General features: G+C 41.6%; 1 pseudogene; it reads left to right on the top strand.

Annotated features, from left to right (window-relative positions):
- Nucleotides 1-885: 885 nt before the first annotated feature.
- Nucleotides 886-1,153, top strand: LOC147608675 (wound-induced basic protein-like; annotated as a pseudogene).
- The last annotated feature ends 4,078 nt before the right edge of the window (nucleotides 1,154-5,231 follow it).

The following is a 5,231-nucleotide window of genomic DNA, read 5'->3' as shown; positions in this document are numbered from 1 at the left end:
GAAAAGATTAGGAGATAATGATGATAAATTTCATGAGATTCCATGAAGCTAAGAGTGGCAGAATGAGGCCCATAGGGTACTTCACCAACGGAATACCCCTAAGATGATGGTTTTGGACTGTGCGCCTAGTTTTGGATGTTGTAGTGGGACTCTACCATTGGGATGCTCCCTATTCTCTAGTTATGTTTTCTTAAGGAGGGAGGAGGCATGTGTGTGTATTTGGTGTCTGATTAGACTCAACAAGGACTTCCACTGCCAACTGTTGGCCTCTAAACTATGGGAGCTCCATGGGGATCTTGACCCTTTTTTTTTTTTTGTGTAGTTTGCTTAGCTCATCCAAAGCAACAATTGCCAGGGTGCGTTCAGGTCAACAGCAGGTTCATTCAACAGGTTCAATGTTGAATTCCAACAATAGGCCCCGAGGGTATTCCACCAGCGGAATACCCCTAAGGCGCCTGCATAGCGGCCAAAACACACTTTAGGTGACGGATGCAGGCGCTCCTAGAAGGCTAAAGGATTTTGACCGCCTCTTTGTCGAGATGAGCTACGACGTTAATTCCGCCCACTTCCCCTCCTTTCTCAGCCAGAAGCGTAGCTCCGCTGATAACCGAAGGTATGCATGGCCTTGGTTTCCGCCGGTCTTCTCTCGTCGAATATCCCTAAGGTGCCTGTATACATGATGACTGAAGGTATGCATGGCCCTGGTTTCCGCCCGTCTTCTCTCGTCGAGGCCCCAAGGGTATTCTGCCAGTGGAATACCCCTAAGGCTCCTGTATAGCCCTTGCCCGCCCACCCAATTGACTGCGTATAGGCCAAAACAAACCACAGGTGATAGATGCAAGCGCTCCTAGAAGGCTAAAGGATTTCGACCGCCTCTTTGCCGAGATGATCTATGACGTTAATTGTGCCCACTTTCGCTCCTTTCTCAGCCAGAAGGGTAGCTCCGCTGATCAAAGGTATGCATGGCCCTGGTTTCTGCCCGTCTTCTCTCGTCTATTTTCTTCTACACTTCCATGGCAATAACAGGAAAATAGACGAGAGAAGATTCTCTTGTCACTAGCCCTTCTTGTCTCGTTAACAGGAAAATTGAAGAGAGAAGCCCAAGGAGCAGAAACCTAAGGCCAACGAGAACAAGCCCATGATGAATGAATAGCCATGGATAGAGATTACTCAGTAGGGACGGATGATAACAGTGATGATTTCAATATAGTGTACTGGCTTTATGCGTTGATTTTTTTTTTCTTCACGCACTCTATGTATGCCCACAGCTTGAGCTTATATTGTCTCTCCTAATAGCATGTAAGCACATTGTGTGGTGACTCGGTGATGGCCTCTACTATACCACCAGTAGGCACACAAGAAAAAAATGTATAAGGAGCAGATCTTAGGGACACTAGGATCCCAGCCCAAAAGGCACCAATCAACAAGGAATCAATCCTCTAACCTTTGGCTCACACAAGCGGACACATCTACACCTTCAATCCAACTTGGTTGATACCTCTAACTGTCCTCTCAGGTTAGATCTAACTACCAAGAGCTTTGATCTTCAGCCTAAATGTCTTAGCTAACTACCTCTGACAACTAGCTGGCCTAAATCCCTCCCAACTCATGTAAAACTGATCAAATTTTGACTATAGTCTAGATGGATGCCTACTGCTACTGTCAATCCCAGTCACAATTGTGTCTACTTGACCTCCAGAATGATCTCCAATGTCATCCAACTTCAAATACTAGACCTAGAACTTCTTAGAACCTATCGATTCTCCTTTGCTAACACCCTGCGTACACTAGTCTGTCCTAGCTGCCTGAAAATTGACTCAGAAGACTGATGTGATCCAATATGTGTCCTCCTAGCTCTCTTGTTGTCCTCCTATCTCAGCTAACCTCAATCCTTCTACCCCAAAACCATGCAAAACACCTTCCTTACACTTCGTGGATCTTCAGCTGACATCAATCCGACTGGACTTTACACGGATATCGATTCAGCTAATGGAGATAGAACTAGCCGACATAGAAACCTTACCTGGATCACGAACTCTCTCTTACTTGTCTATTGAATCCTCCTAACCCTTATACTGCTTTGATGTTAAAGAGATGCCACAATAAAGACTCTCCACTGGCTCCCACACTGACTATATTCTGACTGATCTGATCATCGACAGGGCTGACAACTGATTCAACTGGATCAGACTTTCTTAGCTCTAAGTCCTCTAACACCTCAGAACCCTTCAAAAACTCAAACCACACAAAGATACAACTCTATAGACATCCAGCTGATTACAACCTACTTACAAACCCGACTGCATGACTTCTGACTTTTGTTAGAATTCTGACTATTAGAATCAACTCAAAACAACTTCCCTTGAATCTAAAAAGATCAAAAGAACCCTTTTACCTCACCAACAGACCCCCTTGATGCAGAGCTGCCTGACACTCTTCTGACCCTATCTGACTGCATTCTCTCAACAAAAGATGACTGCTTCAATTAAGAGACAACTTTGACTCCTAGGACGTTAGACATACCTTCATAATTATTATATCTCAAAAAAGTCAATCAAAATAACACATATCAAGATCCATATCAAAAATTCTCATCAATATTAACACAGATTCAAGCTTTGAACTCTCACCGTTCTTCACGAAAACAAAGAAAGACTCTGTCTCAACACCCTTGAGGCAATGGGTCCAAACATATCAGAAGAACACACTAAGAACTTGGGGGTTTTCAGGTGATAGACCCCGATGACTATTCAAGCTATAATGAATTTACAACCACAAACAGTAGGCCTTCCCTAAACAGACACAATTCAACAGCAACAATTGAGCTAGAATTGAACTAAATCATGTCTCTAACAGAGTCGCCACACAGAAATTAAAGGGAATCCTCTTCTAGCATGATTCCTTGGCCCTCAGTGCATTCTCTACTCTTATTTATCTGAATTTGTCTCTACTGCACTAAACTTCACTCTACAACCATTGAATTTTGTTAGGCCTTCAATTTGAAGGTGGTCTCTTCACTCACTATAGTCTCACTTCACTCACTCTTCACTCTCTTGATCCTCTTGCTTCTCTACCTCGTTTTCTTGTCCACTCTTGTGAAAATTATCTCAATTCTCCCTTTTTGGCCTGTCGTTGTCGCCTTGCCACCTTCTGGATTGTTGCGTCACCGGCTTTCTTGTTCTTTCATAAACCTTCTATTTTTTATTTTTCGCACTTGCTCTTATCCTGTTGGGTCGCCACGCTGTTTTTTTTTGTGACCTAGGATCCATGTCATCTCACCTAATGTACATTATACGTTCCCACATTCCATGTTTGTTTTCAGCTCTAGGCTCCTCTCACATATTGCCCAACCCTTCAGTGAAACATTTTCAAGTGTTTCACACTTTGTTTTATGTTTCACATGGCTCTAACATGATATGGCCTCAACCTTAGGCCATTAACTCTGCTAACATGCATCTGACCTCCCAAGTCCAGCAAATGATGTTCCATTAGGAAAAACTTCATGTACAATAAAAGGTCCTTCCCACCTGACTGTGAACTTGGTCTGAAATGTAGTATGTAAAGCATTATTGTACCTTAGAATGACCAACATTGCCCATTAGGGAAAATATGGACTCTCATTTTTGCCCCTTAAGGATCTCCACACCTCCTCTCTCTAGAAAAATGGACTCATGGTAATTTTTTTTGCAAATCAACTCAAAAGTGAGCGGAGTTTGGACATTCGAAATCTACTCTTTGAGACCTTTCCAATGATATATAGCATGATAAGCAATTTTGAATATTCAAGAAGTCCCCAAATTTGTGATGATATGGTATGTAACATGCCATATCATCACAAATTTGGGGGCTTCTTAAATAATCAAAATTTTCCATCATACTATATATCATTGGAAAGGTCTCGATGAGTAGATTCCAAATGTGCAATCTCCGCCAACTTTTGATTTGATTTGCAAAAAATTCACCCCATGAGCCCATTTCTCTAGAGAGAGGAGGTGTGGAATTCCTTAAGGGGAAAAAATGAGAGTCCATATTTCACCTAATGTTCTTTAGATCTTTGCTTCGCAACTTATCATTAAAAGTCTCAATCCTCTTTTGATTGACCATTTCATACCATTTAATAGCTTCCTCTCTGTCCAACAATAAAGAATATAAACTAGTCAATGTAAAACCTATGGTTTTATAGGATAGTATTAAGTATTATTAGGTTTTAAACCTTTACTGGAGATATCAGGAGTCATGAGTTGAAGAGTCGTGTCATGTTATGTCTCTTGGGATCTTTATAGTAAAGGCAGTTAAGCTTTGAATGCCGTGCATAGATATAGGAATGTGTGTAGCTATTGGAAAAATCATCTGCTATCTTGGAAGGAGTTTTTTTACTATTGTGTTATGTCCGACATGTTTGCCTTCAATTGAAAAGATATCAATGTATACTTAGGAATTACCAATGAATGAAGTGTTGTAAATGTTCACATTGTGCAGAAGATAGAATACTTGAAATGACAGGAAGAATTAATGTAAAGATCATCTGGTGCTGAGTTAACACTCAACACTTTTGGCGATCCTACGGTATCAAACCTAGGGTCCTTGTTCATGGGAAAGGGACAGGACAGCAGGAATTTACAGAAGAACTGTTAAGATGGATGAATGGAGACAAGAGTTTAGTTAACTGGGTGACATAAGAAGAAGAATATGCCGTGTACGCAGATAAATTCTTGTGCATCAACGATTTCCTTCCTTACTACCTGCAGACGTGGTGAGGTGCATACAAACCCAGGTGTGGAACAAATAAAAGCAGGAGTTTTTGCCTTTTGGGGTGGTCCACGAAGGGTTAGAAGAATTCTCTAGGAGTCCTATTATCAGCAATTTCATGCATGTGGGGTTTGTGGTAGTCATAGGCATTTTGGGGTGGTCCACGAAGGGTTAGAAGAATTCTCTAGGAGTCCTATTATCAGCAATTTCATGCATGTGGGGTTTGTGGTGGTCACAGGCATTGCATTAGGAAAACCAGTGAATGAGTGGGGAATATTACAATCTCAGAAGACCTACTCATGGGTATGATACAAGATTAAGGGGTAGATTAGGAGAAAGGTTTGCTGTAGATGCATAAAATATCCACCCAAAAAATAGCTTAGAGTAGAGGATCATGGACAGAGATTCAAAACTCAAAACGGAATCGTTCTCTAGGACAGCTTGTGGAACACTTGAGAAATTCAACACATTAATTCAACCAT

Source organism: Cibotium barometz, chromosome 52, assembly GCF_041138505.1.
Source record: "Cibotium barometz isolate CiBa-2024 chromosome 52, ASM4113850v1, whole genome shotgun sequence".
In the NCBI taxonomy this organism is placed as follows: domain Eukaryota; kingdom Viridiplantae; phylum Streptophyta; class Polypodiopsida; order Cyatheales; family Cibotiaceae; genus Cibotium; species Cibotium barometz.
The sequence above is the reverse complement of the archived record's forward strand: the minus strand, read 5'-3'. Positions and strand labels throughout refer to the sequence as shown.